At 45.6% G+C, this 10037-nt stretch overlaps 2 pseudogenes; both read right to left on the bottom strand.

The window, feature by feature from the left end:
* Nucleotides 1-810, bottom strand: part of LOC112076070 (uncharacterized) — an 18063-nt pseudogene extending 17253 nt beyond the window's left edge.
* Nucleotides 811-5659: 4849 nt separating this feature from the next.
* LOC112076071 (transmembrane protein 64-like) lies at nt 5660-7296 on the bottom strand (annotated as a pseudogene).
* Nucleotides 7297-10037: the final 2741 nt, after the last annotated feature.

Below are 10037 nucleotides of genomic sequence, written 5' to 3' on the forward strand. Positions count from 1 at the left end.
CACTTCCAAACCTTAACAATCTCTAATATAAAGGAAGTCTCAAGTTTTGCTCGCCTGAGGTAGAGTACCTCATGATAAACTGTAGACCATACTATTTACCAACAGAGTTTATCTACATTTATAATGACCGCACTAAACAAAGTTGTATAGGAACTGAAGAAGAAAATGCACATTGAGGGGCGCTCCTAGTGGCCGTTGATTTTAATGCAGGGAAACGCAATCTGTTTTACAGTACCTAATTTTCACCCTGTGCAAAATAAAACCTCTAAATCACCTTCACACACAAGACGCAGACAAATCTCTCCCTCGCCCTCCATTTGGCAAATCTGACCATAAATCGCCCTGATTCCTGCTACGAGCAAAAACTCAAAACAGGAAGTCAGAGACTTGCTCAATAATGAGTCCGATGAAGAGGACGCTAAGCTACAAGACTGGAAAATGTTCTGATCATCCTGTAACATTGAGGAATTTACCACAGTCACCGCTTCATTATGAAATTGTCCCCACAGTGACCTTATGTACACACACTGAGCTAAGGCTAGAGCTGCTGCTCAAGGAGCAGGACACTATTCCGATGTTGATAAGAAACTTCGACTTCTGACGAACCATCAAAACGTCAATACAGGACTAAGATCGAATCCTACTACGCTCGTCGATGTGGCCAAGGCTTGCAAACTATCCTGAAAAAAACAAATGCAAAACCCAGCACCAGACTCCCATGACACGAGACCTACCAGACACTAAACTCCTTCTATGCTAGAGGCAACAACACGAACCATGCATGAGAGCACCGCTGTTCCGGACGACCATGATCTCACTCTCCGTAGATGATATGAGTAAGACTTTAAAACAGGTTAACATTCACAATGGACAGACAGATTACCAGGACGTGTACTGACCAGCTGGTAAGAGTATTCATTACATTTTCAAGATTCAGCCCACAGATGCTCAAAAGGTTCTACAGCCACACCATTAGAGCATCTTGACTGGGTGCATCACTGCTTGGTATGGCAACTGCTTGCATCCAACCGCAAGGCACTACAGAGAGTAAGCATACAGCCCAGTCTACACCGGTTGTTACAAAGCATGTGACTAATATTATTTTGGCATGCCTGTACAGTCTAATTGCTAGCCTGGGTGGGTACGAGCATGTTTGTGCCACTCCTTGTCATGCCAAACATTTATATAGGATTGACATAATAGAACAAACAGAGTGGGACCATTCTCTCTAACCGCACAACAGTCTACTGGGACATGCATACCGCACAACAGTCTACTGGACCATGCTATCTAACCGCACAACAGTCTACTGGGACCATTCTATCTAACCGCACAACAGTCTACTGGGACCATGCTATCTCAACCGCACAACAGTCTACTGGGACATGCTATCTAACCGCACAACAGTCTACTGGGACCATGCTATCTAACCGCACAACAGTCTACTTGGGACCATGCTTCTAACCGCACACAGGCTACTGGGACCATGCTATCTAACCGCACAACAGTCTACTGGGACCATGCTATCTAACCGCACAAAGTCTAGGACCATTCTATCTAACGCACAACAGTCACTCATCAGGTGAGGGAGATTATTAAGATACTGTCTGAAGAGGTGGGTTTCAGATGTTTTCAGAAGATACAGGGACTCTGCTGTCCTAGCATCAGGGAGAAGCTGGTTCCACCATTGGGGTGCCAGGACAGAGAAGAGCTTGGACTGGGCCGAGGGGAGCTGCCTCCCGTAGGGGGGAGGGCCAAGAGACCTGAGTGGGGCAAACGGAGTGCTGGGTTGGGGTGTCGGGTTTGATCATAGCCTGAAGGTAGGGAGGGCAGTTCCTCTTGCTGTTCCCTAGGTAAACACCATGGTTTTGTAGTGGATGTAGCTTCGACCGGAAGCCAGCGGAGTGTGTGGAGGAGCGGGGTGACATGAGAGAACTTGGGAAGGTTGAACATGAGAGGGTGCAGAGTTCTGGATAAGTTGCAGGGGTTTGATGGTACAAGAGGGAGGATGAGAACAGAGAGAGAGTCAGCTTTGGCAGTGAGAGATAGTGAGAGTCGTTCAGAGAGAGCACGCTCAAGTGTTTTGAGAAAGAAAGAAAGAAGGGATACAGGTCAGTAGTTTACTAAAGGACGATTGTTGTGTCTTGAGAGAGGAGCGACTCTGACCATGTTGAAGTCTCAGGGGACGCAGCCAGTGGTCAGGGATGAGTTGATGATGGAAGTGTAGGCCTAGTGTTGACACAGACGGGCAATTCACTGTTAGCTGTGTCAAGTGTTGGAGACCAGTGACAGATTAGTCCGGGTAATCGGTTTACCACCACACACACCACACTTCTCAGTGGGGGGTAAATAGTTGGGGGTTCAAAACATCAGACTAGGGCCTGCAACTCATACAGCACCCTATTCTGTTCATAGTGCACTACTTTGACAAAGCCTCATGTTGGTAAATAGGTGTAATTATGACATGGTCGAGCTGAAGGGCTGCAATGTTGGATCCAAAAAGTGCATCTGTGTTTAAAGTTCTTCAGCTTTTTTTTGACCTGTCCAGTTTGTGTAAACAGAAGCTAGGTGCTCAGTAAGTACGTTGTGGTTTTACTTGTAATAATCCTAACGCATGGCTGCTACTACGCTGCATCATTCTTCCAGACAATTTAGATGAAGCTCGGATAATTCACTATGTATTGGTTCACTTTAGATAGGAGCAAAACACTTCTCTCCCCACACTTATGTCACACATTTGATTTATATTTACTAATGACCTGTCGTTCAGTAAACATGCTTGGACAGGGCATATAACAACAACAACTAGAACCATGGGCTTGGATCACAGCGTAACGACAGGCGTGTCCGCAATGGACCAAGTAGACAGACTAAAACACCACCAAGTAGACAGACTAAACACCACCAAGCAGACAGACTAAAACACCACCAAGCAGACAGACTAAAACACACCAAGCAGAACAGACTAAAACACCACCAGTAGACAGCTAAACACACCACCAAGCCAGACTAAAACACCACAAGCAGACAGACTAAAACACCACCAAGCAGACAGACTAAAACACCACCAAGTAGACGACTAACACACCAAGTAGACAGACTAAAACACCACATGGCCTCGCGGACAAACGAGCGGAAATCTCGATTAAACAACAATGACTAGCTGTGAATGTGTTTCATACGTGACTTTTGGAGAAAGGAGGGACTCGTCCCCACAGACGAGTGACTGAAGCAGCAGTGCCTGTGTCTGGGGAATGAAACACCGGAGCATGGTTGGTTCTAATCCAATCGCTGCAGCGGTTTCAACCGATAGCCCGCCCGTTTCTTTGCAACAGAGAGTACCACATAGTTATTTACAGAACACAGCGCTTCACACTGAGTGAAAGAGATGTGTGCTGGCAGCTGGAAATTACTTTTTTCTGATCACAGATAATACAATTTAAAAAACACTTGTCGTAGTCATATTTCTCCATATCCCATTACAATATTCATTGTGTCACAGTATTCTGCACAGCCCTAGCCTAGTGTGTGTAGCTTTGGTAGCCTTCCTGAATGCTCGGCCCTGTTCTCCTTGGAATGCTGGGCCCTGTTCTCCATGGAAGCTAGCCCTTCTCCTATGGAATGCTGGCCCTGTTCTCCTTGGGAATGCTTGTCCTGTTCTCCTTGGAATGCTATGCCTGTCTCCTGAACTCTCTGTCGGTTCTCCTTGGAATGCTAGGCCCTTGTTCTCCTGGGGTCTGCCCTTTCGTTCCTCTTCTTTGGAATGCATAGGCGCCTGTTCTCTCTGGATAGGCTAGGCCTGTTCTCGCTTGGAATACTACCTGCTTCTCCTTGAATACTAGCCCTTTCTCCTTGGATACTCAGCCCTTTCTCCCTGGAAATACTAGGCCCCTGTTTCCTTGGCATGCGAAGGCCCTGTCTCCTGGCAATACTAGCCTGTTTCTGCCATACTAGCCCTGTCTCCTTTGGAATTCCTCACTCTCTTCCCTGGGGGAATGTCTTAGGCCCTTTTCTCTTGAATGCTAGCCCTTTCCCTGAATGCGCTATCCTGTCTCCTATGAATACTTGGCCCTTATCTCCCTTGATACTAGGCCCATGTTCATCCCCTCTGGATACTAAGCTTGTTCATCTAAGTTGAGGGTCTGTGTCCAGACCTCCCCTTTCTCGACCCATATTCTCACCATCATCTGCAAAGTCCAGGCTTTCATCATGCCTACTACATATCGCTGAATCACAAAGTATTGGAGCAGCGCTGCGAACAAAGCGCCATGCACAACCACCATGTTCGACCAGCCTTGGGACAGGGCTGGAACCAAGCTGCACAGCACCAGGTGGTCGACGCGCCTTGGAGCAGGCTGGAACAAAGGCCTGCACACCAAGGTGGTCGACCAGCCTTGGAGCAGGGCTGGACAAAGGCACTGCACACACCCAAGTGTGTGCAACCTTGGAGCAGGCTGAACAAAGCGCTGCAAGCCACCAGTGTTCCGCCACCCTTGACAGGTGGAACAAGCCCTTGCCAAGCCACCCAGAGTGGTCGCACCACCTGGAGCAATGCTTGGAACCAAGCCTCACAGCCACCCTGGGTCACCACCCTTGGAAGAGAGCAGGCTGGACACAATGAACCTTTCCCTTAAGTGAATACAATGAGTATGGCCCTGAAAGATATGGCAGGAAAAAATCTAATATATATATTATATTTTTTAATATTGCTTATTTAAATCTAAACACTTGGTTATTGTTGAAAATATAAAATCTATAATGATTATATAAGAACCCAAGTGAAGCCCGGCCATCCCAATACTCGCACACACATGTCCTGTCCTTTTCTTCCTTTCCTCCCATCCGGTGCGAATCAAGCCCCAGGTTCGGCTGCCAGGAAAGACACAGGTGTCTTTTGTTACATTGTAAATTTTTATGTGACAATGTGTTTTGACTGTAATTTGACCTAACAAACATCATCCAAATAGCTGGTGATCGAAGGAAGAGGGCCCGGATCTTTGACATTAGGGAAGGAAAGATGAGGGGAGCGAAGGTGTGGGCGGTACCGATTCTGACAAGAGCCACCGATGCTGCAGAGGAGCCCGAATCTGACAGAGGAGCCCGGATCTACAAGGAGCCCCACGAACCGGACATAATTTTCTGACAGAAAGACCGAATGTATTAATTGACATATTCTTTAAATCTTCTAGTATTTCTGAAATAATGCTAAACGCTGACAGTGAAGGACCCGAAATTATAATTCATGAAGTAGGAGCCCGAAGGGTTTTTTCGAATATTTTTTCTTACATTTCCTAGTTACGTTTTCTAAACAGAGCGCGCCCCCCGCCGGATTATATCTAACAAGAGGAGCCCGACAAATATCTGGACAGAGGAATCTGATCTGACAGAGAGCTGCTGGATGACAGGGGCGCCTGTGTGGTGGAGCAAGCTGTGATTAGAGGAAGGAGACCAAAAGAGTAAACTAGAACAACAAACAATTGAAATAAGTGCACAGTCCATATTAAAAATCATACTCAATTAATTGGCACGCCCTACTATTTAGGGCAAACTGGGTTCAAGTTAGCAATTCTGTTCCCGTGTTTGTCACCTGCAACAGACAATGGAGAAGACCAAAAAACAAGACACCATCAGCAATCACTGGTCAAGTTTTCACCCATACTCACTGAGAAAACGCATTCTGGAGCACAAACGGAATGGCTGGTCTCGCTAAGGCCACAACTTTGAGTCCAGCCTCCCCCTCCATCCACCAGTAGTCACCGCTCTGAGCTGTTCAGTCATTCCCCACCTGTTGACCACCCAGTCCGTCCAAATCGTCTCTACCACCAGGGTGCCACGAAGTCACGATGATCACCCCACCATCACCAATCCAGACCAGCACGAACGCCGTAGAGTATCCCGCAGCCACGTTCAGTACGATTGTACCCCACACCGAACGGAGGGAAGGACACAATGATCAGACCCACTATGAACAACAAGGCTCCAACCAGGCTGTCCAAGCTCTCCACCCAGAGTAGAAGGTCCTTGAGGTACTGTCGGACTAGAGCCACGGAGGAGAAGCACACAGCTGTCAGAATGCACGCCAGGAGGGCACTCTTGAAACAACACGTGGTAATACAACACGGGTGTCTGAAKTCKCCGTTGGTGACGCRACCGGTGAATGACACGCCAGCGTCAACGATGCTCTCAGGGTCTCCGTCAGATTTGCCGACGGCTCCTCCTCTCTCGTCAAACGCGTTGCATATCAAGATGTCAATTTTATCGCACTCGTCCGGGGAGGATCTCTGGAGCCAGCGGTTCAGCTGGATCTGTCCTTTGACCGCAGCGTGTTTCAGGACCTTTAGGACGACCTGCAGGGACGGTGGCGACCCTGCGACCCACATGGTTGCCCTACAACTGAGTCTCKGGAAGATATACAGTCGCTCTGACTGGTTGTGCCCGGATTTAAGATGGAGCGTTGTATACTTGAATATTCCCGTTTCCCCCCTTGTAGAAACGATGACGCTTGAACATGAATAATGACAACTGAGAAAGATAATTCGGGTGACGTGCTGACAGTGAGAAAGGTTATCGATGGTTTCTGTGTTGGGGACACGTTTCTATTTTTCAGCATAGAGGATAACTGTTTACATAGGCTTCAAACGGAAATTCTTCCAATCCGGGTTGCCATCATACGAATTATCGTCCAGTGTGACAGTTCTTGATCTTGGGTACACCAAATTGGGAGACATGCCAGTCCAATGATTTAAAGAAAAAACGTTTTCACATCGCCTCGAATCGGAGGCGAATGTAAATGACTCCCAGCAGTTTTCGTCACACAATCACTGCGTTGAAAAGCATCGGTCGATGTTAATCTGGCGAGCCGAGGCACGACAACAAACTGACCACAAAGTCACGGTACTGCTAAAAACGTCAGATCCAGCCTACTATTCATATCCATACGAAACGGTCCAAAGATAAATCCGTGCGGTCCAATGATAAATCCAACTTTTGCGACTCCTCTGTCCTATTTATCGTAAAACCTTGCAGCGAGTTGCTACTCCAGTGAGACCGACTCGGCTAGCTGCTGTCTGTGTAAAGTCCTGGAAACCCGTCCCACCGGGCAGATTCACCGAACATGGACCTTCTCTTCCCGGTGCATAGTGATAACCGTGGCGTCTAAGTCCGTCWGCTAGACAGCTGCGTCTTATTACTTGTTTAGCCCACAATAGTAAGTGGTGTTGACGTTGGACGCTGTTCATACACCAGCCACCGCTCTGTTTGTTTCCCACAATGCCAAGTACCAGACCATGTGACTACTACCGTTCTGGRCTCTGAACCACAGCGGAATAAACCCAGCAGACTCTCTCTGTACTCWCTAAATCCCACATGGGTCGATGGACAAAGCCAAACAGTATGGATATAGAGTACCACAGTACGAGTCATAATACACTGAAACCTAATCAAACTGGGAAATGGTTACAATAGGTTTTCCACCTTTAACTAAGTCAGTTAACAATTTCTGATTTACAGACAGCCTAGACCGGTCAAACCCTAGAAACACTTTAAAAATAAGGGCTGTGTTTCGTGTCGGTTTACCCTGGCGTGAGGTTTTGAGAACAGTGTAAATCTCTCTCGGACAAGGTGATTTATCAATATATTCAGCCTCTATTTATTCTCAGATTCGAAAATGTTAATTAGCATCAAAGTAAACATCATGCAAGACTACAAATCGCTGGTTCATCTCTAACTGACACCTTTGCTAAACATTACTTGTGTCCATTTAAAACTTGACACAGCAGTTCACAATTGTCAATTTAAATCTTTGCCAATTTAATCATTCTACATTTAGCTAACATTAATAAGTTATCCAGATTCTTACCTTTCGCCTCGGCTCTGCAGTTCTCCCAGATCATCAAGCATTCTTACCTTCTTTTATGAGCCTCATTATCTCTAATTAGCTTTTTTTTTGTGTGGGGGGGGGGTAATACAAGCAACGTCAGGGAAGCTACACAAAACACACCCTTATTTTAAGTGTTTCTAAATCCCCGAGGGAAAATGAATGGAACCATTTCCTTGTTTGACCACTAGGTTTTTGGTATTATGACTCTACTGTGGTAACTCTTTCTAACAAGATACACGTCGTCTTTGGTCAAGTTTAATGGCTGTTAGGCATCCAATATGTTGCATTTCCGCCCCCACCAAACTGAACAATAGTATAGTCACATCACTTTGTGATACAAAATGGGAAGGGAAGCGAGAAAAGTTAAGTAAAAAAAAAACATATTTTAATTACCCTCCATAGCCCTATACTCTTAAAGCCTCAGTTTATTCATTTATCTATTATATATTATTTTCCTTTTATTAGTTTAAACCCTTTCTGATCCTACCCCAGGCCAATGGCCTCAGAGGACGAGACACCACCACTCAACACACCCTGTAACTCTTCCAAAGTCCAATCTCATACCCCCAACAGTATTTCTCTGCAGCTGTCCCCACAACATCTATTTTCTGTGACTTACGTTCTATTTCTGCGGTACAGTTGATAACCATTGCTATGAACGCTAAGACGCCAAACTTACTGAAACATATGGTATATATTATCACTGAAATCAAATCACTCATTCGGCTATCCCTTCGGTGCAGATCTACTATTTACAGGGATCCTCTGAGTCCCTCACATTTTACTAGTGGAGGCTGCTGAGGGGAGAACGGATCATAATTAAGGCCGGAACGGAGCTAATGGAACGGCAACAAACACCTGGAAACCATGTGTTTGATACCATTCCACTGATTCCGCTCCAGTCATTACCACGAGCCTGTTCGCCCCCAATTATGGTGCCACCAACCTCCTGTGCCCTTGACCCATCCTCTCCTACTTTGTTCAATGCCTCAGCATACGACACCCTGTGCACTACTCTGACTCTAGACACCTCAACCTGCCACCTCTCACAACTTTATCCACCGAAACTACACAGTTCTCTATTCCATATCCTCTATCTAGCCCTCTGGCTGCACACTTCCCACACAGGGTACATGTCTCTCAGGCTTAACAGTCATCGTCGTCCACAAAGCGGGCAAGGCGAGCTGGCTAACTCTGGATTATTCCAACTCTGGTGGATACGATTTCAATTTAATTTCAATTTAAGGGGCTTTATTGGCATGGGAAACATGTTAACATGGCCAAAGCATGTGAAATAGATAATAAACAAAAGTGAAATAAACAATTACAAAAATMAACAGTAAGCATTACACTCACAAAAMTTCCAAAAGAATAAAGACATTTCAAATGTCATATTATGTATATATACAGTGTTGTAACGATGTGCAAATAGTTAAAGTACAAAAGGGAAAATAAATAAACATAAATATAGGTTGTATTTACAATGGTGTTTGTTCTTCACTGGTTGACCTTTTCTATATCTTTGTGGCAACAGTCACAAATCTTGCTGCTGTGATGGAACACTGTGGTTATTTCACCCAATAGATATGGGAGGTTATCAAATTAGGGTTTGTTTTCTAATTCTTTGTGGATCTGTGTAATCTGAGGATGTGTCTCTAATATGGTCATACATTGGGCAAGTTGCAGCTCAGTATCCACCTCATTTTGTGGGCAGTGTGCACATAGCCTGTCTTCTTTGAGAGCCAGGTCTGCCTACGGAGGCCTTTCTCAATAGCAAGGCTATGCTCACGGGGTCTGTACATAGTCAAAGCTTTCCTTAAGTTTGGGTCAGTCACAGTGGTCAGGTATTCTGCCACTGTGTACTGTCTGTTTAGGGCCAAAAGTATTCTAGTTAGCTAATTTAAATATATACACTGCTCAAAAAAATAAAGGGAACACTTAAACAACACAATGTAACTCCAATCAATCACACTTCTGTGAAATCAAACTGTCCACTTAGGAAGCAACACTGATTGACAATAAATTTCACATGCTGTTGTGCAAATGAATAGACAAAAGGTGGAAATTATAGGCAATTAGAGACACCCCCAATAAAGGAGTGTTCTGCAGGTGGTGACCACAGACCACTTCTCGTTCTATGCTTCCTGGCTGATGTTTT

Source organism: Salvelinus sp. IW2-2015, unplaced genomic scaffold, assembly GCF_002910315.2.
Source record: "Salvelinus sp. IW2-2015 unplaced genomic scaffold, ASM291031v2 Un_scaffold3551, whole genome shotgun sequence".
Taxonomy (NCBI): Eukaryota; Metazoa; Chordata; class Actinopteri; order Salmoniformes; family Salmonidae; genus Salvelinus; species Salvelinus sp. IW2-2015.